General features: G+C 42.0%; 1 protein-coding gene across 1 annotated transcript in view; it reads left to right on the forward strand.

Moving 5' to 3' along the window:
- Positions 1–25,662, forward strand: part of LOC130582247 (homeobox protein Meis1-like) — a 106,608-nt gene that overhangs the window by 26,890 nt on the left and 54,056 nt on the right. The window lies entirely within an intron of this gene.

Raw genomic sequence — 25,662 nt, forward strand, 5'->3', positions numbered from 1 at the left:
CTTTATTTCTTCGAYCCTGCCAGCAGGCACATGTTAGAGCAACATATGTACCAAATTTGCAGTGTGCTTAATAAAAAATAAGAAATGAGAAGGTTGGGGTATTTTTTTCTTCGTTCAAATGGGTTAAAAGATGAAATCTTCAAAACCAAATGTAATTAAGRTTGCAGAAATGCATGCTAATATTTCAAAGATGCCATCGAAACTTGCTTGCATATAAAGATGTTAGTTGGCCCATTTTACAGAGTCCTGAGCCGTACTTTTACTTACTTTTTTATACTCAATTCCAATTTACTTGAATGCAAAAATGTTCTGTTTGAGTGCCAGGCTGGAGTAGCTGATTTAGCAGGGTGAGAATGAAATGAGCTTGGTGCAATGGAAGTGGGGCATTCTACAAATAATCAGTGCTGTCTCAGAAACTCTGAAGTCTAAAAAGCTGAATCTCTGGATTTTTTTTTTTCTGAGACGCAGAAAGCATATTTTTTTCTGAAGAGACCAACTGCAGTGGATTTAGTGTTAATTTAATGCAATTAAAATTTAAAAAGTATCCTTAATCTGAATATAAAAGAGAGTGCTTTATTGAAGTTGACTCTGAACTCACAATAGGTATATACTTTTAAATCTGGTTTTATGATCATGTTTCATTCAAGTGCTGTTAGACAACAAAGGAATTGTGTTTCCAAAAAAAGGTTGAACAGTACTGATTAGCATTGCAAAGTCTCCATTTAACAAGATTAGTTTTTAAACTAAACCAGTATATTTTAATTTTTTATATGCATGGACTTAACGTACATAGTGAATAACATCTCTTTATAGAATTTTAAGTATTTGAGACTCGTTATTGTTTAAAGAAAAGTTGCTGACTTCATCGTAAGTGTAGCCTAGTAAAAATGGGGCCTGGAATAGTAAACTGTTGCAGAGCTGAGGCAGAAAACTGGTAACCTTCTGACCTCTGACTTTTACTGGAAAATGATATGCAACATAAATTCAGGGGGCCTTTTTTCTTTCAAGTATGTATACATATATATTCTAGTGGTGCTGTTCACAATGCTATAGTTGAAGTGGTGTCAACTTGTTCATTAGAGCCCCTTGCTTTTGGAGCAAACTTTAAATCCATGGGGTTTTCTTAAGGGTGAAAAAGCTGCTTCAAAAMTAGGCTTTGAACTAAAACATGGTGTTTTGAGAGGGTTTTTGTGTTCGGTTAGGGCTGCTCTTTTATTAGACGGATGTGCGTGTGTTTATGTGTATATGTGCGTGGACAAAACATCTGTGAGGAGGCTTGCCAGAATGCTCCTAGACCGTGTTGGAAATTGAGCTTAGTTCCTGGTGTACTTCTAAAGATTTTCAGGCTTCATTTTCTCCTAAATGTGCCAATTTAGTTGCCTGGCRTGCTGGTCATGTCTGATATCTTAYTGCCATCCTGATCAGTTCCTAGYAAGGTGCATGCTGCARCCTCGGTCAGGATGTGAGTTTCAAGCCTGAGTCCTATTAAATATCTACAGAAGGACTTGTCAGTGAAGCTTTAGTCAGTTCTGAAACTGTTACCCAAATCCCAGTGGTTTATTGAGGCTGGAATTGCTGCCAGTGCTTGATAGTGTTTTGTGCGGTAGGCTCATTGCATTAAACTTTGGAAAAAAGTTACAAAAATGGGAATTTGATAACTGGAGCTCTCAGGTCRAGGTTGGAAAAGGACTTTTGGCAAAGACATCCTGTCCCAGGGGGTCTCTGTTACCAAGACCTGCCTTGGGGCCACTTGCCACCAATGGAAATAGCTTTGTTTTTGAGGAACAGGAATGTGGGAAGGGTAGCAGTGGTCTTGCTGAGCCTTGCTTTATGTCTTGTTTACATGAAATGCTCTGAAAGTTGAGATTATGGGAGAAGCTCATTTGTTTAAGCACACCCATGCCTGCATGTACACCTTCTGTAAAAAAACCTCCCCCCCCAAAAAAAAGTGATTTTAGTGTTTCCCTATGGGGAAGAAGTAAAAAAATACAACCCCAAAGGACCAAAATGGAAGAGAAACAAAAAGATCGCAAACATCCTGCCTCTCCCCAATKGCATTTAATTTCCAAATGCTGTGATTTGGTGGCTTTCTCCTATGGCCTGATGTTAGGGGTGCAAGCCTGTGGTTAAACTCTTGTGTTCACCACTGCTGGGTGCTTTCCTTGGCAGCAGAAGGAGCCAGCATGGCACTGCCACAGCAGCCAGGTGCTGCGGAGGGGTGGCAGCAAAAGGCTGGGGACCCACATGCTCGTGCTTGCAGGCACAGRAGTTAACTCGAGATGCATGCGTTTCGTGACATATATTCAGTATATTATGGGCTTCCCTATTTATAGGAGTTTGTAAAAGTTCCTTTTGGTTCCATCTGTCAAGATCACGTTTGCCATTTAAAAAAAAAAAAAAAAAGAGCAAATCTGATCACCAGAAATAAAACACTCTAAAACTGTCTGAGTTTAGGCTGTTCTCACAACCTACTTCCCTTGTTGGRGTAGGTGAAAGCTTCTGGGCCAGTTTGCAACCTGGCTGGAAGTATCACAAGGATGTGAATGTAAGCTCTGCATTTTCAGGGGGGCACACAGACTGGAAAGCTTAAGCCCTATAGCAAGATTTTTCTCCTTAGTTGTTAACCCAGTTCTATTTTTGGACTGTTTGGAGATTTTTCTTCTTTACCTTATTCATCACTACAGATCCTGCAAAGTGTGTTTTTAACCTATTTATGTCCCAGTGTAGAACACRTATCGAATGATTGCCTTTGAAATCAGGAGAGGCGCTCTTTCATGTAAACATTTTAAAGTATTTTTTAACATGTAAATTTATTTACTTAGTAAACAGTAATAACCCCCAGCTGCTTCGATCTATTGCAGAAATCCATATTTAACTGCTAGGGAGCTGTTCTGAGGTCTCGTGCCACTGAACAGCRGGATATGTTATTGCATGGTACGTTGACACAACCTCTTCTAAAGGCCTGGTATTGTGTCATCATAGGGGATAGTTATAGTGCAGGAATGCAGAATAATATTATGAAAAAGTTTTCCCATTGCTCTGAACTTAACGAGAAAGGCCTTTTGAGGTCTGTCTCCAAATGGTGCAAAGAGCTGAATTTACATAGTGGAGAAATAATTCCTTAAATTCTGTTTAAAAGAAGAGAAGCAAATTCTTATGTACAGGCAGGTAATGCTGAGCTCATGGCAGCGCTCTTTTATCTTACTGTGTCTTGTAACTTCAAAAGGTTCCTATTTGGGATATTGAAAGATCTATTTTGTTTGTTTTTCAAAAAGTGAGGCCAGAAAGATACTGAACAAAGCCCAGGTACAGTCACTTTTAATCCAGAGTGAAACTCTTTATTTCCCATGTTTAGCTCCCCTACATGGCTTAAAAGAAAAAGAAAAATAATCCATCAGTGTCACCTTATTTATGTGTATTGTTTCTTCCTCTCTCCTTTTTTTTTTTTTTTTTGTTTTTTTTTTTTTTTTGTCCAAGCCTCAACCTATGCTCAAAATATTTTTTTAACCTCCAAATCATTGTTGCTCCTTCAAGCTAGGAGTAGAAAGCAGCGATATTTCTTTATAAAAATGTATCAATGGCTGCAGTGGTTTTTTTTTTTCCAAGCTTTTGTAGGAGTTTGAGCAACCTATAGGCAAAAAGGCAATCGGGTTTATTATTGCTGGGAATCTCCAGGCGGTTGTTTGGAGGCTGCAAAGGCAGGCGGCAGAGCCGGGAAGAGGGGGAGAGAAGGGCCACATTATGTTCCAGATGACTGAGCAAGGATTTATATACCAGCTCGCCTTTTTTTTTTTTTTTTTTTTTTTTTTTTTAACATTGGAGAAGAAAAGTAATAAGAGCGGGGAGGCATTTGAAGCGGTCAGATGGCCGATGACTAATGGGATAGGTGGGCAGGAGCCCTCGGATTGGGTGTCTTAATGAGCACATTTCGCACCGAGTTTGGGCTGCAGTTCCCCTTCACCTTTGCCCTTTATTGACCGAACTGACACTTCATTTTTCACATACTTCCAATTATGGCTGAGCTTAAGTGTCGCCCTGCCTCCTTTCTTTYTTGCGTATGGACGGCTTCAGAGTGGCTGAGGCCACAGAAGATATTTTAATTTGAAAAACTACCATAGCAAGGCAGGTTTAGGGTGTAACCTGAAACTGCTGTCACTTGGCAGTTTCTCCCATGAAAACAAAAGTTTTAATGTTTCTTGTTTTGCGCTTCACTGCCACTCCCCCCCTCTTTCTCTGTGGCGGTGTGGGGAATTGCTTTGGGGGCAATTGGGTTGGCGAGGGGTGTTTTCCTCAAGGTAAATCCTTTCTGGCAGTACAGGTGTCATGGGTGGGAGTCACCCAAGTGAAAAGCAGTACAGTGCTTGAACGATGGCTCCTCTTCGCCTCTCAATGCGGCGTCTTCTCAAATGGCTTCTTGTGATGTGATGCCCTGCAATGTCCTTTGCTGGACATTCTCCTTATGGAAAAGCAAGTTGTAATTGTGCCTGCACATCTCAAGCCTTAGACAGCATGGATTTGTTGTTTTTGTAGTATTTCATACATGAATGCAGATTTGAGCATGGCCGGGCTGTGAAGCTTTGAGAAGTGGCTGCAAATGATGCTGGGAGAGGCTGGTAGATTGAAGGGATGGGCAAATCTGCAGTCACCTCTTTGCTGTGCAAGGGGAACCATGATATATCTCTCCCTGCTGAAGCCTGTGTGCATTTCCACGTTGGCTTTTACATGCAGAATCCTTCCAGGGCGGAAATGTCTGTTTGCTTTCGCAGGGCTTACRGAGTTTCGGAGCATGCGGTTTTCCTACCAAATGTGGATTCTGTCGGAAATAGTTGGAATAAGTTGTTCTCGCATGGGGTGGGTGGGTTTAAGAACAAAATAGCTGCTGTTAGCCCTTCACTTCCCAGCAGCACCGCTGGATTTCGCAGCGTGGTTTTTGCTGCYGGCTCTGTCACGTGAAGTTTGGGTGAATGATGAGTGGGCATGTCACCTGTGTCCAAGTGGTGACTGCTTTACATTTATATACGTGGAGACTATACTGACAATTATTTACATCCAAACAGAGGCCCCCTAAACCACAGAAGTATTTATCTCAAAAAAAAAAAAAAAAAAAAGAAAAAAATTTTTAAAAAAAAAAAAAAAAAAAAATTAACAAAAAAAAAAAAAAAAAAAAAGTGTGAAGTATTACCTACTTTATTATGTAGCCCTCTGGCATAGTAATGGCATGGCATATTTTTACTATAATATGGTAATAAAAGAATATGTAAAAGGCAGACAAAGGTTCTGTCTTTTCACTAAGGTGACCCCTGTTACCAAGTAACTGCTTTACTTATGAGCTTATTAAAAACTCAAAAAAAAATGAGCTTTTCATACTTCACAGGCATTGATGTGAAAATGAGCTGTCCTACGAGTAGTTTTCTTGATCATTTTTAGAACAATTGATTAGCCAAAGAGCCGCTGTCATTAGTTGACATTGACTGATAGCAATTTGTCACAAGCTCCGAAGGTCAGCCAGGCAGTGGAAGCTTCGGCTTGTCTTTGATTGACCTTTTCTGATGCCATTATCATGCGATCGGTTAGACTGGATGTGACCCTCGATTAGAAAAGACAGGGCATTAGTCAACAGGGGCTGCTCCCTGTGTTTTTTCTGGTGCTTTATGTATTGTGAATCCCGAATTAAGCGTAATAGGCTTGTTTGGAAACGGAGCAGTATCAGTTTTCTTGCTGAGGCTCTGCCATCCCCTTTTCTTTTCTTGCTTTTCCATCAAGCAAGGCAGGCAGTGCTCAGTTTGCTTTAAATCAGCGTGAGCACCTGTGCCCTCTATACTAGATTTAAGCCAGACCCATTTTAATCTGAAACTCCTCGTGTGTAGGTGCGTATTCTTCAGCAGCACCAGCATTAATTATTTTTATCTCCCCCGAATCACGTTTTATTTTTTAACAGGGATTGAGTGGTTGAGGATTATGCTTACAACATGATGTCAATTTATCATTCTGCTCTAAAGCCGGGGGGCGTGAAACTGGTTTTTTCCTCCTTCTAGTTTAGGTTTTCGGTTTTTTGTTGGTTTTTTTTTTTTGGTCTCATCGGCCTGATTCAGCTGTTAAACTTAGATTTCGGCAGTGTTAGGTCTGCGTGCCTCAGCTAGGCAGGGCTGTGCTTCCAGAATGGTGCATGGGAGCAAGTTCTCRCTTGGAAGCGGGTGTCTGTCATGATTTGAGCATTAATCTATTCCCAGTGTCAGGATTTATTTCAATCRTTTGCATTAGCTTAAATGTCTGTTATTAGCAGTTATTTTCTTTTTGCTCTGGCAAAGTTAACTTAAATACTTATAAATGTTGCTTGTTTTACCTAAATTGTGGGTAACATCATTATAAATTAATTCTTTTCCTTGTAAAAAAATCTTCCTTCCTTCCATTTGCCTTTCAGGGAAAACCTAAATTTCTCTMAGCACCAACTTGTTTTTCAGGTCAGCCCCCAGAGATAATAAGCAGTTCAAAACCAGCACAACCATTTCAGCACAGTTTAATGTGACTTTCAGTCTTTGCTTAGGAAAAGCGGAAAAGCTTCCAGCTGGGAGGGGAGCAGAGAAACGACCACGTCAGGAGGCAGATCCCTCAAGCTGAGGCTATTGCCATCATTGGCAGAGCAGAAGGAGGGAAAAAGGCTTTGGAAACTGTTTACCTTTAAAGTGGCTATGGAAATACAAATATTCCTGACTTCTCGGCCCATCTGTAATCAAGCAGCAAAGTCCATGTGCTGGAGTCCTTTTTATTTTTTTTTTTTTCTATTTTCTTGGCAAGTTTTTCTAAACTCAGAAATGTCTACCCTTTAAACATCTGTGTGGCTGTGTGGAAGCCTGTGTATACATAGATGTGTATATAAGAACATGGCCCTGACCCTGAACTGAACATTCATCAGCTTTTGCAGTCCCCAWAGTGTGTCTGCACAGAACCAGGTGTCTTACTGGGGGCAGGATCTTGAATATGCCAAACAGGGATCAGTGGTGGAAAATAATCACATTGCTAAATCCCATCTTGGGCTGTTATCTAAAATCTCTGGTGTGGGACTGAAGGGCATCTTACTTCACTCCTTGGATGGGGCAGAGGGAGGTTTGGTTTTGTAAGAAGTTGTAGAAATAGSTTTGAAGTTTTTAGTGTCCAAGATGCCCCTTTCAACAGTGCCAGCGTTGTTTRTTTTCAAGATGGCTGATAAGATTTTGGTGTTTTCTTTTGGTTGCTTTATTCAGATGTGATGTTTTTTTCCTATACATCCTGGGTGTTTTCATTGAAGCTGTGGGGGCTCATTTGAGCTAATGAGCTTCCCATATGGCCATATTAAAGGCCATCCTAGTATTCCCATCTTAAGGRTTCCATCCCATCTGCCTCTCCAGGCCTTGGTGGCTTCAGCTGAGTCTTTTGCAATCTGATGTAGGCAGAGCGAGACTTTAAGGTGTGTGTCATTGCCCTCTAAATTGGAGGTTAAAAAAACAAAAGTTGTGATCTTGAGATGTTTGTTTTGAAAGACATTTTATCACAAGGAGTATAAACTCATAAACATGCCGTGTTTCTGGATTAGTGATGCAACAGGGTGTGCCATCAGGCTGCTTGGCACAGACCATTTTCTTATCTCTCTCGTAAAAGGCTGGGAGGGGAAAGATGACTAAGGTTGGAGGAGAAATCTTTAAAATTAGTTGCGTGTGGAGAAAGTGGGTGCTTGTCCCAAGCTGCAGGAACTGAGGGTGGGTGTTTGTGGCACAGGAGCTATTCCAGAGTGTTAGTAGGTTTAAAACAAACAAAAATGTTTTATGTGCTGGGTTAAATTTATTGCTACAGAACAGTGTTCTGAGGAGGTCAGCAGRGGACAAAAAGAGATTAGACCAATTCATGGAAAAATAGGTCCTTTTGTAGCTATTAAAAACCCTGGTCCAGATGCAACCACTGGCTCAGGAAGCTGCCCCGGTGCTGATTGTCAGAGCAGTGGCACAGCCCACCCCTGTGTGCCTCCACTTCCAGCAGCATTTTCCTAAACACCCGCTACTGTTCATGGGAGACACCACCACGAGATCCAGTTACTTGAACAGATGTCCTCTAGTTTTTATGTTAAAATAATTTTTTATAATTCAATTCAGGAAATAAGATGCTCGATTATTTTGTTTATTCTTTTTTTTCCTAAAGACTCTTGCTAATGCTGGCATGCTTTTGTTGGGAAGAAAGTAGACATAGCTTGTATTTTCTTGCCCTTATTACCCTGGTGGTGGGAATGGTTTGATGCTATTCATTCAAATTTGACAGGTGATTGCTTCTGTAAATGAATGCACTCAAATCATAATTGTTGCAACAGAATTGTTTGATTACCTGGCGGTAGCCTCTTTCTCTCTGATAGCTTTTGGATCACCTGTTTGCTGAGAGCATTTGACAGTCCTCATGTTTATTACCCAATTGAATGTCAGTAGCAATTGCAGCTAAAGATAAACGAAAATGCAAGTACTTGTTGACCTTGACTTTTTTCCACAAGATATTGGACTTGATGGCTCTATTGCTGTTGAACTGATAAGAGTTATAAACAGTAGTTGAAGGAAAATGTTTTATTCCCAGAGGAAAATACCACACTGCTGTGGGAAATGGCATCTGACTAGCACTCTTTGCCAAATTTGCTTGGTTCACCTTCATTTAGACTGTGGGAAAATAAAATACAAATCTCCCCTTTTATGACTTTAATATCTCTGCAAACATGAATTCCTGTGCTCTTTGCAAAGTTTTGTTGGCAGTCTGTGCCAATAACAGACAGCAAGCACGAGACCTCGCCGTGTTTTATGATGTGCCGTAATGAGGATTCTCAATTCTTCCTCATTTTCGGGCTGATTTGATAATTACAGGGAGGGAGCAGAGCTTTCTTCTCCTATTCCATGGGAAGCTTAATATGTCTGTAACCAGCACAGACTGGGAAATGTGCGGCCGTGGGTGGATATTGTCAGAGTGGGGCTGTGCTGGTGGGAGGACAGCYTGGGGATGAAGGCAAAGTTATTGCAGGGATGGAGAGATGACACTTTCATGGGTCATGTGTGCACCCACTTCTTCAGGCAAGGTCCCACATGGGGTCCTTTGCAGGTTTTTGGTAGGAGGGGGCCAATTTGGTCGCACCCTCCCAGCTGCATTTGGGGGATGGGAAGGAGGGATGAGCTCCTTCTGCAACAAATCTTCCTTCTGTAACTCCCCATATGTATTTTTATATATATTTATTTCTAATCTTACTCTAATGTGAAACCTGAAAGGAAGACTTCAATGGAAACAGGAGCAGGCAATAGGCTTTGAGATCTTTCAGGATGAAAGTCGCTGTATAAACATTATACGTAAAAAGCACAAAAGACAGTGGAATTATATTCTTTAAAATATAAGTCCTTCTTGTCTCAGCAACTGCTCTGATAAACTCTGTACAGTATTGTAGGAGCTTGTTAAAGCACTGAAATGCAGGATTAAGCAGGGCTGTAACAGTTAGCAGAGTCAGACTAGTAATCTTATTGCATTGTAATTTTTTTTAGGTAAGATTAAGCTGGCATTACATTATATGTTTGTGGGCGAGGGGGCATTCTTCAAGGGATTAATTAATAGGATCAGCGCTGTAAGATGCTGACATAATTTTTTCTAAGCACAATGATGCACATGGGCTTCTATTATTACTATTCTTTTTTTCCCCAATTTTAAGTTCATGATTGAAAAGAGGACTTTCTCTGGGCAATCAGAACAGCCTCTGCAGCTTGCAGCAGTGGTGATGTCAGAGCCACCTGTCACCCTATAATTCATTGGGGACCACTTCTCACTGGCCTGGTGACCCACTAGTTGGTGACATGGGAAATACTGCAGGGAAATGTCCCTTCTRCCCAAGCTGGGGTGGGATTGTCGGGCTGTGACTGAGCAAATGCCTGACACTGCTCTTGGTAGGTCTTTGGATGAGGSAGCTGTTGGTAAAATCTTCCATCCTTCTCCCTTGGCTCTTTTGCCATGGTACCTGTTCCATGTAGGCTTTGGCTTGACACRTTTGAACTTTCGCTGCTCAGGCTTAGGAGGGGGGAGAAGACATGGGAGAGTATGGCTGGGCCCATGATGTGCAGTGGGAGCACTGTCACATCAGAGTAGCACTGCCACCCTGCCTCCCTCTGTGCCTTGGGAACTTTCTCATTGCCAGGCAGTACCTCTGGTATCTCATAGCCATGGATCATCTCCATATAACTTACTTAGGTAATTATAAATATAACTCTATTGTGAGTATTTGTATTTTATTTTAGTTCTCTTGAGTTTGCAGTCAGGTTTTTGCAGTTGCTCTTTGCCGAAGTGCAATATGGAAGTGTGGGAAAGAAGAAACAGCATGTAAATAAATACAAGTACAGTGGGGACAGCATTTCCAGGTACTTGTCCCTTAGTCCTTAGTTTTCCTGTGGCTGGTTCTGTGCCATGGGTGAGAGATGGCCCCTGCCACCCCAATACTGTGTCTTGTCTCCAGGTTATAAGAGCATCTTTTGCAGAAGGGCAGGAGAAGACCTGTTAGGAGACACCCCTTATGCCCTTGGAAAAGATCTAATGGTGGCAGACATAACCTAACTGATTCTTAAATCTTCCCCAGTGCTCTGAATAGCAGTGTCACATGGATGCATGCTAAATATATTTTGGAGTCTGTAGTGTCCCGATGGACCTCGAAGAAGGCATATCTTAGCTCTTGTTGTTCAGCAAGTGAAGGTCATGGGAGCAAGGCTTGTAGGATGGAGAATCTTTCCTTGGTCTCCTTGTTGTGCCCAGAGAATCTCCACTCTTTCTCCCTTCCTGGCACAGCACCCAGGGAGAAACCCCATGGTGGAGTTCGTGCTTGGAGCCCTGGATTACAGCACATGCACTGCATGGACTGCCTTCCTAAAGAGGGGAAAGAGGGAATGAGGTCAGCATTAACTGAARGGCTCGGAGTAAAGTGTCATCCTTTAAAATGGGTTAAAGTTTCAGGGCATTGTAGTGTCACAGTGYAGCAGCCTCTTGCTAAAAGAGCAGGGGGTAAGATGCTGGCAAATTGCAAGAAAAGGAAAAGAGACAAAGTGGAGTTGAAATTTTATGCTCCTGCTCTACTTGTCCTCCCACGCTCATTAAAGCATCTATTTATCCTCACCTGTCCCTTWATCCTTCCTGTGGCAATGAGACTGTCCCAGGAGAGGCTTTTCTGCAGGATCCTGCCTGTTTTTTTTTTTTTTCTTTTTTTAATATCTGTCTGGACTAACTTTTGCAAATTCTGCTTGGGGTCAGCTGTGCGCAAAAGGAAGAATAGTGGTGATGTTAGTTCAGTGTAACTATGGGACAGACCTGGWGTGGTTTTGTATTGTAGTTCTGTGATGGGCTGTAGGAGAGCAAAGGGATGTTCTATTGGTGAGCAGGCCRAGCCACAAAATCTTTGAATGTCAGTCTATAAATATTTATTTTTTGTGTGTGTGTTTGTTTGTATACCTGGTTGGATGTGACTACTTCCCATTGCTACATATTTTTATTCTAATGGCAGGAAAGGTGATAAAACAACCAYCCTTGTGAAATACAGAGCATTTTTAGAACCTTTTAGAACCTTTCAGATTTCCTTTACAAGGAGCATTGTGCTAAGTTCCTTGGTGTTACAGCTTCAAGAAACAAATTAAGAAGCAGTGCTAGCATTAGTGTTTCACCACATATTTAATCCAGCTAAAAAAACCCCTGAGGTGGCTATAATTTAGCAGGTTGAAGAGCAGAGAGGACTGGCATAGCCACTTCATCAAGAACTACAAAACGATGACTTGGTTTAATTTAATCTGAAGGATGCTGGTGACYTGGTTGGATTTAATCCCAATAAAGTAACCAGCTAGCAGTCTAAAGGAGCATACTAGTCATGACATGGGTATATAAGCTCTTCACCACYACTAATTATATTGCATCATTACCGAAAAGCAGAATGCACATATGATGCAATTTTACAGCATGGCTTTCCATACATAATGTTTTAATATAAATTAGAATTGCTTCRTACACATGAATTGAAATTCTGTGTGTTACCAATATACAAATTTTATTTACAGTTTCAGTTGGTGTAGGTGAAATGACAGTTTTAAACTTAAAAGTGCCTCTCTAGTTGATAAATGCCAACTTGATACTAAACACATTAATACTCAGTTAAAATTAGCAATCAATTTACTTGGATATTGGAGGTTAGCCAGGGATGGATCTGAAGTTGTATTAGGTATATCGTACTGGTCTGAATACATCATATGCTGTTGCAAAAGCATTGTGCTAATTTTAGCTTACAAAGAGGATGAAGATAAACTGCCTGCTGCTAGTTTGCCATATGCTATCCTGGTGATAATATTCAAGTCGAAAATATTCTGCAGAGAGTCTTATTGTTTCAGTAAAAGAAAAGTGGAACAGAGTTAAGCAAATTTCTGCTCCGTAAATGYATACAAAATAATGAAATAAAGCAAATCTCAAATGCTGGTAGATGAGATCTGTGAAATTTGTTTTGGGTTTATTGGCTTTCATGGGAGTCARCAATTTGTTTTAGTATATATTTGATCCAATTGTATTCATTTCTCACATGTAAATTCCTAAAATCAATCTAAATAAAAATTGATCTTTGTTCTGGTAGGCAAAAATACAGTCTGAGTTGCTCGTAACTAGTTAAGCCTCCCATCCTTCAASTTTGGTATAGGAATAAAGTCGCTGCTGAGCTGATTTTTCATGAGCTTCTCCCTTTGCTTTGTTTATTTAAACCCACAAAAYGTATTCCAGTTTCCATATGGGGAAGATTTTGCTTCAGTAAGTTCACTGAGGAGCATTTGCCTTCTCCATCTGCGCCCGTGGCCAGGAGAGGGGTGTGTGGGGAGGGGTGCCCGGACCCCCGGGGTTGCGAGGGCTGGGGGAAGCTTTGCATTAGCAAGTGGTGAAACGCTTGACCTTCGAGTGACCTGGGTCAAGCAAACCCCCTGCTGAAGTGTCCCATTTGGACACGGATACCTGTGGGGTGAGGGAGGAGATAAAGGAAGGGGGAGGAAGATAAAGTAATCCCATTGACCTGGGAACTTCTCAGATACTGCCAGCGAGGGAACATCAGGAATAATAAAAGAGCGGCAATATTTGCCTGCCCCCCGTATCTGTGTAATGTCATTTCCAAAGGGCTGGAGTAGATAATAGCAAATGTGCTTTCAAGTATCAGTTCAATCTCTTGAAGTGATGGGGAAGACTGGATGCTCTGCTCTGGCGTGTGCTGGAGAGTGTAACACAATCCTCATCGCTGCAGAGAGAATTGTGTAAATGGACAAAGATCTGCTGATTGCATCTTTTGCTAAAGTGTTAAGTAAAAGATCTGGCTATAAGAGATGGCGGGTCTACTATTGTCTGGTCCTCTGACTTGTTTTTATAGGGGTTTGCACAGGAACAAATACCAATTACCAAAATAAAAGCCAGTGCTGTGGCCRGTCCGTATCGTGGTAGGACACATGCTCTTGAGTCAGCGTGGGCAGGAAGCTTGGTAGGTCTGTCCCCCACCATTGCCATTGCATCTTTATCTCTCTGCTTCATTGTTTGCCACTGAGTGCTTGAAATTCCAGTTTCCAAGTAAAAACTTCCTGTTTCTTGCATTTACATTCAGTTTGGTGAGACATAAATTTAGTTATCTATCAAGGAGGGCTTTTTTTTTTTTTTCCTCTCTCCAGTAAGGCAAAATAGGAAGAAGAAATTAATTATGATTTGGTGATAAGAGGCAGAATTTTGCATTTTCCCAGATTCTCTGTGGCAGGAAGCATGAGGTTGTATTCTTGTGATAAGGTGATGGATGGGAGCTAAATTCAGCCTTCCCATCCTGAGTAATTTTAGAAGGAGCCCTGGAGTCCAGAACTTGCTTAGAAACAGAGATGGGCATATTCAGTCTTCATTAGCCATAGTTTCCTTGCTGCAGCATTGCTGCTTGTAAGTTTTTACTATTCTGTGCGGTGTTCAAAGCAAATAGTGCACATATTCTTGTAGTCATCTCAATCCTGAATTTCCCTCCAGAGAGTTTCTTTCTCTCCATTGACTGTGAAAGGACTCAGGGAGGACTAATCACCTTGCTCAGACACTTAGCTTGGCAGTCTGACTTAGAGTAAGGAGAGATGAATCTGTGCTAAAACTAGGCATTCCTTTAGGAAGAAAATGTTTGCTCTGTGTGCAGAAGCAGAATAAACTGTCTTGTACTGCTGAAGATTAGGGCTCAGGCATTGTGTCCTCTGCAGCTGCTGAGCGCAGTGGCCTGGGCATCTCGTGACACTTGTTGTGTTTTCAGACCTGCATGGGTAACTGAAGTGTTCAAAAATCTTGGCATTCATAGAAAAAGATACATATATGCTTTAAAAAAATATTATTTGGGGGGTCAGTGTCTGTGTTCCCATGCCTAGCTGTCAAGAAGCCAGGATTCCAGCTTTTCCTAACATCAAGGGGTTTCCTGCTTTATTAGTGCATACATGGATTTGGTTGAAGGTTTTCACATGACTCTGGGAACTGAGGAATTATATATAAAACATGATGAATGGGGCTTGTGAAACTGAGCAGTGCTTTGCTCAACCTCCGACTAAACAGCACTGAGGTCTTGCATGAGATGAGAGGCTCCATGAGGCAAGCCCTGGAGCAAAACCTGTTGCTGAGCTGAGGTAGTAGGAATGGCCATATTTAGCTTTGTTGTGCTGTTTGGGCACAGGGTCCTTTGGCAGCTGGCACTGCATCTGTCAGGACTTCTCTCTGCTTTTAACCTACTTCTCCTCCGAACTAACAAAATGTACATTGGTTCATTTAAGTGTACTAATAYGCATTCAAAACAGCTCATTTTTCCACTTAATTTTTGTAGTTGGTATTTGTAGCAATGCTGACTAGCACATGAGGTAAGAGGTTAATAATTTTTATGTAGAATATTGAGCTCTTATTTCCATTTTGAGGTGCATTTTGGATGCTGTCCTGAAGGATATCTCTGAATTGTAAACTAAATTGTAGACTAAATTTCTGTGTCCCAGAAACATGAAATTTAGTGGAATTCGGGARTGAAATTTGCTTCCTTGGGAGGCTGTGAGTACAAAGCCTGAGGACGGTGCTGGAGGTTTGCAGGCATGGAGGGAGGGCGGGTTACTGGCAGCAGCAGTGTGGGTTTTCATTCAGCACCTTGTCAACATGCCTTATCTGGGATCTTGGGGGATGGCTCTCCAGGATAAACCCAGGGAAGGGAGCTGAGTGAGGTGTTTCCAGGATTGTCCTGGCAGAGGCTTTCTTGTGAGCTGTTCTGCTTGCTCTGCAGGAGTCACAACCAGCACAGATCCTTGCAGTGCCTTGGAAAGTTGTGCTTTCCAGCATGGTTGTTGACTGCTCTAAGACTTTGACCTCCTTCTTTACAATTCAGGTAATCTTTGAGTGGTYGCATACAGCACCTGCCATCTTGAGCCTCTCCTTTCATGCTTTTTTGGTGAGGTTATGTGCAACTTTGAATATGCATGAAATCTCCTGGGCTGGTGAGGGGTGAGCATAAGGGATAGCTTCCCTGTGATCTTACAGGCAATTGCCCTCTCCAGGTCAATAATTCCTTGTTCAGGTCACTGCTGAGATCATATTCATTGCAAATATGGTGCTTATGTCAAAGTATTTTCCATAGAAACTGTTAGGTGTAGGAGAGGATGCTTTTTAGCTGAACTTTGAATTTCAGCACATGATTATAGATGAAAATCTGTCTCCTCATCTGGCTCAGCCACGAATTTCAGGTGCAGCTGGTCAGGCATTTAAAATGACAAAACTCAGAGTTGCTCTGCACAGAAACCAGCGTCATGGTTAGCAATGGTTCAGAGGCTGGCATTGTTGGCAGCTGCTCAAGATAATTGGCAAGTATTTGTGCAAGCCTTTTCCAGTCTYGAGAGAATCACCTGTTTTGGCATCAGTGAGTATTGTTCCAGAGCTGYGATGGGAAGGAGTGCAGCTCTGTGACCCCAGACTTGCTTTTCTGCCTGAGAAGCCTTGGTGTGACCCAGTCTTAAGGCTGAGACACTTGCCTGCAGGTCCTGAGGCATCAGCCATACAGCAGAGGCTGTGTATGAAGGAAGAAAGCAGCTAAACACACAGYTGGAAAATTGTGTTTGCTCAACATGCAATGAGTTTATTAGAAGAGACTCATTCAGAATGGAAGCAGGAAGTAGTATTTGCTAGGATTTATTTGACTGCTGCAGGATAATTTGAATACAGGTTTTCAAGTTTTTTCTTTCCTTTTTACACACCTCCRAGTACGTCTCTAATTCCTGACCTTCAGCAAAGTAGTCTGCTAATGTTTTGCYTGCCTTTATCAAATTTCAGTATGAAAGAACCACTCTGATTCATATTTTTAAGGGATGTTATTCTGACCTCAAAAACTGATACTTCCTTAGCCAGTGCCAGAAAGCCCTTTCTGTGGTTGTAGTCCCCATTTTTTYAGCAATTAAGACTCAGGTGGCATCAGAATAACAACTGGTTTTAATAGCCACTTTAGCCACCTCCGTTATGGGGAAGGAAGCATGCAGAGCTCCTGCAGAGGCTCCAAGCTCTGYGGTGTGACCTCAAGTGACCAGACACAAAAACCAGTGCAACCCTTGAACGGAAAGGTCTGCATCATCCAAACTGTGCTGACTCTTGTCCAAGAACACACTGTTTACCTGTTCCTTCCAAACTGGTCAGTTTTCTTCAAGGCTGAGATGTGGGTTTAGGGGGATTTTTTGATTATCTCAGTGCAGCTTGGCTGGTTTTCACCGAGCTGCTCTTTGCTTGCTTGTAGATGTATGTTGTGGATTGTGTTTTCTCTGTTTTGGCAATTGAGGCTGAATATTCCYACAACTGACCTATATATACCACCTCCTTTGTGTCTGAAAGTATTTGTATATTCATCTGCAAATGTGCAGGCTGACCACTCCAATCAAAAGCAACAAATCTTACTAGTTAACTCTGAAATGCATCTTGCTGAAGGCAGTGTCTGAAAACACACTGCCACGAGCATGAAGCAGCCAAGCTTCTGTCTGGCCTTTGAGATGTGTACCCAGACCTTAATTAAGGGTGGGGYTTTCCTTATTCCAATAAATAGATTTTGTTTGGAAAGGTGAGAGGCAGAAAGAGAGAATGTATTTTCACAGTGCTAAATAAAASACTGTTTATGCCTAATACATTGGCAGAATTATTCCAGAGTAATTCATCCAYGAGAAAATATGATCCTTGTGTCACTGCCAGGGTCAGAGAGACCTATGGTGATCTGCAGAGTAAGTTCAGGTCACCCAAGTTAAATCTGCCCAGGGGCTGACTTAGCTCATACACCACATTTTTTCCGAGATTATTAAAAGCAAACATCTTCTATAGATGAAGGCAGGGCTAAATCTGTGGTCAGCTCTCTCTCTTGAGCCAAGGTCTCCTGCTTTTCCGTTCTCCTTTCCAGGTTGCTCCTTTCATTTCCTTTCCATTCTTCTCTTTTCCTGGCATTTACAGGATGCTTAGCAAAGTCTGTCTTTTCCTTTATGAGGCAACCAAGGCCTATAAACCCTTCCTTGATATCTGCATGGACAGGAAGGACATGGGGACATTGCTGGTGTTTGACCCAGTGCAGTGCTGGCCTGTGTGTGTGTGTGTGCTGTGTCCTTGCACACCAGCTGAGAGGCACGTCCTGGAAGTCCAGGAGAAAAATGTGGGGTACACAGCAGAAATATATTCCCTGTTAGCCTCAGCTGAGAGGGTGCCATCTGGACAGGACATTTGGCAGTTGTGAAGGTGAAGCTGGTGAATCTTGTAGCTGCCTCAGGAGGAGGCAAATGGAGTGGTTTGCTCGGCAGGTGAGAGTCCTTTTCCATCACTGATGGGTGGAAGGGGTGAGACAAGGTCTCACTTTCAACAAGGATGTGGTTGTTTCATCAGAAAAMCAAGATTATTCTTCCTTGTGGTCTATACCTGCCATGAGGAAGCTGATGCCTGTGGTTTCAGCCTGCAAGAACCTGAGGTTTTCTTCAGCTTCCTTGGTTACTCATTCATGTCATTTAAAGTACATCAAATTACTGAAAGCAATCATGTTTTGCTTTCTATGCATTTCTACTGCTCTTGCTCTTAGTGACAATGACAAATGCTGTGAGYTAAAAAAGAAACCAGAAATAATTTTGGCTTGCTATTGGAAGTATGTATATTTTGTTTATTTTTTATTAAGACACTGGATGGCTTTTTGCTATGATCCAGCTTTGCTTTGAGATTTCTGTGGGATTTTGTTTAAACACTCTTACAGAGTCAAAGAGATGTGAGCTGGAAGTGGTGAACTCCTTCCCATCCTTCATCCCTCTCACAGCTGCAACTTTGATGCCATGTAGTGATATAAACAATAATCAAATTCTGGAGTGCACCAGAATTTTGTCCCATTCTTCCCATAAGTTTGCCTATTCAAGGTTATTCTAGGTAGGTAATATCAAGGAATATTACCTASCTAGAGTGATGGGAGATGGAGTGATGGGAGATGAAAGGGGTAAAAATAAGGTGCACGTGCACCTGTGGGTGATATCCAGGGCAAGTTTTTAAGTGTCCAGCATTGATATCTSACTTTTCTTTCACTTTCATTGTGTRTTTTGGGYTCTGATATGTGCTTGTTCCTGGATGAATTGCATTTGGGTGTGTTGTTTGTTTGTTTTAATTTGAAAAAAACCTCACACCCTAAACTGTAACTGCRCTGTAAATCAAACATCAAAACACCAGAAGCTGTGATAGAAAGTCGTAGGAAGCCAAAAACATACAGTGGCATAAATACATTAAGCTGGAGCCTCAAGGGGATGTGCTGTTTTTATCTTAGGGGGGTGAAGCAGGCTGGTTCYGAGCATCCCAGATTGAGCCAGGACAGGATGAGGGGAGGAAATTCGTGGTCCAGACCAAATGCATCAGTTCATGATTGCAAATGTTTCTTATTTATACTTGCTTAGAAAACAGGAGTATAATTGCTTTGGGTCCAACTCCTGYCTTGTTCATATGGAGCCCAGGGAGATTCCCAAGTCCCTGACGTTCTGACCTTCTGCCCACTGGGCAGGTGGACCTCAAAGACAGCTTGTGGTTCTTCTGGGTGGACATGGCCACCCCTCCTCTCTGCCCTCCTTTCCATAKCTGTGAGATACAGGGTCATGCAGTGGGAATTAACATCTTGCCTCATAAAGGTTTTTGGATTACTTCTCCGTAACAAATCAAAATTGTCTTCCTCTTGTTTTAAGTGAGAAGAAATAATTAATTTGTGCCATGAGTTTAAAGCCAGATGTCTTTTCACTAGCTGCCCAGTCARGAAGGTTCAGTGGCTGTGATTTGCTTTAGCAAGTGGACCTTTATAAGGCTGTATGACATTATGGATGGCTTTCAACAATGGCAGTGGGGATGTTGTTACTGTCAAAAGAGGAAAGGTGGATGAGATGGACATTTTMTTCTCTTATCTCTTTTAGATCTGCCTTTTGCAGTTGCAAAGTGACAATATATGTCATTGTATGTGGGGAAGTAGAGTATGTGATGCAGCCATAGCATGCAAAGTGAATTTCAGTGTTACTTTTCTTTCATTTGTTTTATTGTCAGATGATGTAACTGATGGACTAGGGACAGGGAAAGGTTTTTTGCTTTGATGCTACTTTAAAATGGATGGCAGCAGAAGGAAAGACACTGTGTATCCACAAGAACTTTTTTACTTGACACAAACCACATGTCAACTTCCAGTGGGAAATATCTCATGTGGGTTTGGTARGTCATGAATCTTGACTTGCCTAAGCTGCATCTAAACTACCTCCTGTTCATAGTGGCTGGATGGCTTCATTGGCATAGGGGATCCAGCTCTGCAAAAGAGGATTTGGGGCAATCAGTATCTGAATTGTAGCTGCAGCTCGGGCCAGCATTGGTTGGTCTTGAATTGGCCCAAAGTAAAATGCTTTAGTTTGGTTCAACCAATCCCAAGTTGATTTTTTTTTTTTTTAAGTATTTTCAATAGAATAACCTCATTTTGAATTATCAGGACAGTGTGAAGGTTCTGGCACATATTTCCTGTTGTGAAACTGGAAATCTGCAGCATCTTCTCCTCTGGAGCAGGCATGYAGGCAGGGCCCAAGGCAATTTAGCCATGTTTAGGGAAGGAAGCCTGCTTAAATGTTCCACATAATAAACTGTTTCTACAGATAATGCRTCCCTTAGTTTATACGTAATATGCTTCTGATCTTTGCTTTGAGCCTCTTATAGCTGCTTGTGCTCATTCCAGGAGTCAAGTGTCTTAGGAGCTGGATAAACACAAAGATAGAGCAGTTGTTAAGGAGCTATAGAGATTTACAGAAGTTGACCTCATGACCATTTGGGGTTTAACTTGGACAAATTTCCCCCATGGTAGAGCAGTCCTGTGCTCCTGCTGCTTCTTGTGCTCCTGCTTTACAAAGAAGTGAGTCTGATGGAATCCAGGAGTGGATTTACCTGTCTCAGTCATATGTAGTTGATTTTTCATGGAGAATGCARCTGGTGGGACCAGCTCTCCTGATGATGTTGGAGAGAATGGGTTTCATAAAGAAGACCTGTATTTGAGCAAAAGAGGATGGATGAAAAACAGCTTTTCCCAAGAAGTTGTAGAGTCATCATGGTGACTTTCAGGTTAGGAAAAAAACCCCAACTTTTTAAGCTTTTTACCATTCTTGGTTAAAGCAGGATGTTTTTATGTTTAACCAGATATATTTCTGTAGGGCATTTGCTTCCAACTGCTCAAAGGAAGCTTTTGTTGCTGGCAGCAGAAAGTTGTTTGCTTCCCATACAATGAGTTGTTTTCTTTTTGGTATTTCATTCGGCAATGCAAAGCTCCAGAAATATTGCACAACTTGCCCATAATAGCRTCGTTTTCTGAACCTCATTAAGAAGTCCTACCTCGTGCAAGAGAAGAGATTTCCTTCATTTCAGCTATAAAAAGCTGCCAAAAAATCTGTGGGGTTTTCCCCCACTATTCATTGATGCTGTTTATATTATTTGCAAAGACAACTGATTTGCTCCTTGCTTGCCTAAGGGAATTCGAGTCAAAAGAAGAGGGTTGAGTTAGTAGAAAAAGGTGCTCCTGTCTCTGAAGAACAAAGTGCAATGATTCAAGAAAAAACTTTGAATATTTGTGAAAAGCCAGAGTGTAATTTATACTTGTTCAGGTTATGCTATCTGTGCATATTTGTGCAGGATATTTTTGCMCTGTGTCTTTAGGTATCTTGTAAATATGGATACTGTCTGTGAYTGACAACTTCCCACTGTTTATGTCATGGTCTGAATCCTTGCATGGAGCATGTATTGCATCTCCTTCAGAGATGTGTGCACACCCAAACACGTGCTATTTTTTCTTTTCTAATGCTCATTTTCAATCTTGTTCCTCATTAACTTTTTATTAAGTATATTTGAGAAGGCTTTCTCCTTAAGGAATACGAAAGAAAAGGGTCCCTCATCAACACCACTTTTCAAATTCACAAGCAGAGGTACCTCATCATTATAAATAATTTTTGGGACGTTCTGCAGGCCATTCAGTGTGCTGCGATGCTTGCCATGGGCCTCAAGAAGTCCAGGAGTGGGTGCTTCCCCACGTCTGATTAACCATAGATCCAAAATAGTAGAAAATGCTTTTTCCAGTAAGGAAATTGCATGGCTATTTTGTGTTTTCTGAAGTAYGTTTTTGCTTGTAGTCCCATTCTCAGCTCATATGCCTTGCTCAGGCATTGGCAGATTGTGAGCATTCAGTGGGTTAATGTTTCATATGCAATATATACATGTGTGCTTAAATTTTAAAATAATGTATTTTGGGGAAATCTTCTAAACTTAAGCTGCTGCTCAGCTTATCCCCTTAACCACCTTGCTCTGAGGAGGAATGATCCTTTCTGAGCAGTGAACTTGTCCTTCAGTACTTGTGGACATGAATAATGGCTGCACTGACTCACATCAGAGTCATTTGGGTGTGACTTTTGCTTACCAAATTCTTGTGCCAAGTTGGAGCTGGTTGTGTCAGAAACAAACTAAAAAATACATACATCTAAAGAAATTTTCACATTCTCCTTTAATTGCCCGAGACCATTCARAGCTGGTGATCTGAAATGATGATCCTTGTTCTATTTCCTGTGAGAGTARATTGTAGCAGATTCACTCTCCCTTGCTTCACAGAAAATCTTGTTGTATGCGTGGAACTGCTTTTTGAGAATTCCTAATTTTGTACCTTGTAGGAAAATTTCGCACATAAGCCTGGCTTTGCTCCACAAAAAGTCGTCATGGTGGATGTGTGGGTATCTAGCAAACTGGAGTTTTGTTTCTGTAAGGGATAACATAGGTAAAGCTGTGGAAATTATAGTAGTTACTCTAAATTGGCATGTGACATAGAAAAAAGGTTAAGAAAAGTAATTTTGCTGCTTCAAATCTCTCTAGCACATTATGTTGCTTAATGTTAATGAATCTTCCAGTTAACTTGGAGAGGTTACTAAAGTGATTTTAGTTCTTGGAGTGGTTAAAAGAGAAAGGAACCAACAGAGCTGTGGATGGACAGTGAACAGTTAAATATTTGGCTTAGGCAATTTAGGATTTCTCATGCTAGCAGAAGCAGGAATTTGAGGAACTTGTATCTAAATACAAGTATTTGTAAAAATACTATGATAGGATTACAAAAAAGGACACTACTGAACWTTGGGCTGTCATGTTAGGTGTTTCAGCTCATAGACTGAACACGTTGCAAATCTGGTACAGAAGCCAACAGTTTTTGTCCAAACAGAGTGCATATTTAAGTTACGTTACCTCATGAAATACAAAACTGAATGCAAACTGCAAAGTTCTTCTAGGAGGCAGAAACTGTTTTTAAAAGGAGACATTTGTACACATACATACATAGGGAGCTTTTAGTCAGCCATTTAAAAGTTGCTCCAGGCCTTTCCTAGGGCTTYTGGGTGCACATCTTTCACATTTTCTCCTGTGAACTCCTTAAAGCAATGGATTTAGATGCCTGTCCASAACTGGACTGTAAAGGCTGGAAGTGTTTGTCATATTGTTTGGTGTACCTCAGTGAAGCTGATGCCCTGCTTTTACCAAAAAATTGAACAGTAGACCCCAAAAGCTCTCTCAGATCTCCCAGCAGAGATGTGGGAAGTAGGCTTTTTAGAATAGTCTGATCTTCTTTGATATAAAAAGTRCTTGTACTTCAAATGCAGACTTGATAGTAGGACAGGGCTACGTGGAGTGAGGAATAACCTGTTACATCTGGTGAAAGTACTTTTAGTAAAGCTGTATTTGGCACTTTGATACTGAAGTTTCTAGTCACTTAAAATCATTTAAGGACRTTAGTCGAATGAACTCCATGCAGAGGCATGGATTTTGTAGTCAAACAAACAAAAGGAGTTTTTAGGGCRTCTGAATTTCCAACCTTTCTGAGGCCTCCACGACTTGGGATTGGGAATATTTATGTCATATCTGGGCAGCCTCAATGGTTGAGGTCTGAGAGTGGATTTGGGAGCTGGCATGGCTGACAATTGCCTGGCTGTGCCACACTGCCAGACTTTCCAGTGTCGCAGGGTGATGACATTTAATTTCAGTTTGGTGTGGGTAGTGAGGGAGGAGACTTTGAATCACCAGTAAACTCCTGCCACGACCATGGCTGCTGAAGGTGAGTGCCTGTGCCAAGCTGCTCTCCAGAAGCACCTATTTTGCCAACAAAGGTTTMTAACATCTCGCCCAGGACAAAGAGAGCATTACCCACACGAGGCGCTGCTGTAAAGTCACTTGGCCTTTGCTGCTTCTGCCCCTGATTTTTGGGGGAGTGGCAGTGGAAGGGAAGTCATAAGAGGTGATGACAGCAGAGAGGGGGACKCAGTGAGAGGTGCCCCTGCTGGCMTGGCCAGCCTGACCCATTCAGCAGRGCTGAATACGATAAATGCTGCTTTATCCTTTCTTGAAAGGAACAAGATAGTGCAGCCTAAAAACCTGGGTGTGCTTAAATAGGCAACTCTGGGATGCTGGAGCTGAGGGCGTTTGAAATTGGAGCTCCCCAAGAGCCAGGGAGCTGCCACAGGTCACCTGCCTCGCTCCATGGGGACTGGCCCGGGTCCGGCAAGAAATCGTCCACGGACGACTTGGAGTACAAATTCCTTTCTTTGTTGGTTGGCCTCTTTCACTAGACCATGGCCTATAAAAAATTGTGTAAAAACAATTCTTAAATATTATTTGAAAGGGCAAACGGCCACGCTGAAAGGTTTGACAGTTTGACATATAGCGCCTGGTTCTGCTCGCCAGGGAGCGGGCGCGCCGAGTCCGGGCTCTCCTTCTGCTCCTTACAGKCTCCGCATTTGTTTTCTTCTTAAATAGCGTCTAGTTGCTGTGCAGAGTTGCTGTGCTCCCAGCAATTTGACAGGCAACGAGTCTGCTTCAGTGATCTTAAATCCTTTTAGACTAATTTGCGAGCGAGCAGAAAAACAGCTAGCACCTTCGGATCCAGCACTCCAAACCAGGGAATCAGGTATTGCCAATTAAAGTGCCATTTCCAACCATCATATCAAGACAGATTACTTGCAGTTCCTCTGATAATGTCACGCCATGCCTAAAGAGAAAGGGAGATGGAGTTTCTCCATGGACAAAGGATCTGTGAGGACCAAACGGATCGGCGAGTGGGGCAGAGGGAGCGTGACGGGGACTGTGCGCACACCCATGCATATGTGCGGCGTAAAGGCGAACGGTGCGCCCGCTTTGACCCCAAATAGCCACGGGCCATTCTGGAGAGCCTGTGGCCCCTCAGTCACTGGCCTACTAGTTAATTGCCACACGGACTTCGTGACACATGGGCAGATAATATGACATTTTCGGTTTCTGTCACTAGCAAACGCCACGGCGTTGCTTGCACTAGTTGCTAAGAAGCTGTCAGAAACCATTAGCAGCTGGCTAAAGTTGCCCTATGGCATTTCCTCATGGCATCAGCAAAACAAGCATAAATCACCCAGCGGAGCCTCCCGCTATACTAATGAGGCTGTAAGCTTGTTTATGGACTAGCATCATTTCTATGATTATTTCCACCTTTTCAGTTCGCCTTCATTTGGCGGCAGGAGAAGTCAACTTCAGGARCAGAGTTGCCACCGACATTTTACAAATGCAGTTCGTAGCTGCTACCGTGTGGCTGGTCAGTGGTGCTTCAAGTTTGTTTAGTGATCTTTAAAAGGAGGAAAAGAGGGGGGGRAAAAAGAAAAGGAGGGGGGAATCTCTGGGGACCTCACAGAGGTGAGTGTATCGAGTTGCAAAGTAGATGGAAATACTAAAATCCACAATTGACCATTTAGACTTCTCTCTGTGGTTTCAGTCTTTACGAGATCAATTTTCCATTTAAAAAAAGTGGAAGAGGTTAAACAATTTACAGAAGTCYACTGAAGCATTTGCTCCGAGGATAGCCGGGCACTTTCTTATCCTCTCCCTGCTTTTCACTTTCTCTAACTTGTGTCGGTCGAGGCCAGGGTTTATTGTTTTAGGCTTTTCTGAACATACACCAGTATTTACACTGGATTGAAAGCATTTGCTTCCAATGAAAATCTTGTCTTAGATTACAGCCCAGCAGTGTAATTTCCCTCCCAGATGGGAGTAAAGTAGCAGTATTTGCCTAAAAACAGTAGGAAGAACAAACTGTGCATTAAG

This window comes from Malurus melanocephalus, unplaced genomic scaffold (genome assembly GCF_030028575.1).
Source record: "Malurus melanocephalus ecotype Western Australia unplaced genomic scaffold, MMel_1.1 scaffold_473, whole genome shotgun sequence".
NCBI lineage: Eukaryota > Metazoa > Chordata > Aves > Passeriformes > Maluridae > Malurus > Malurus melanocephalus.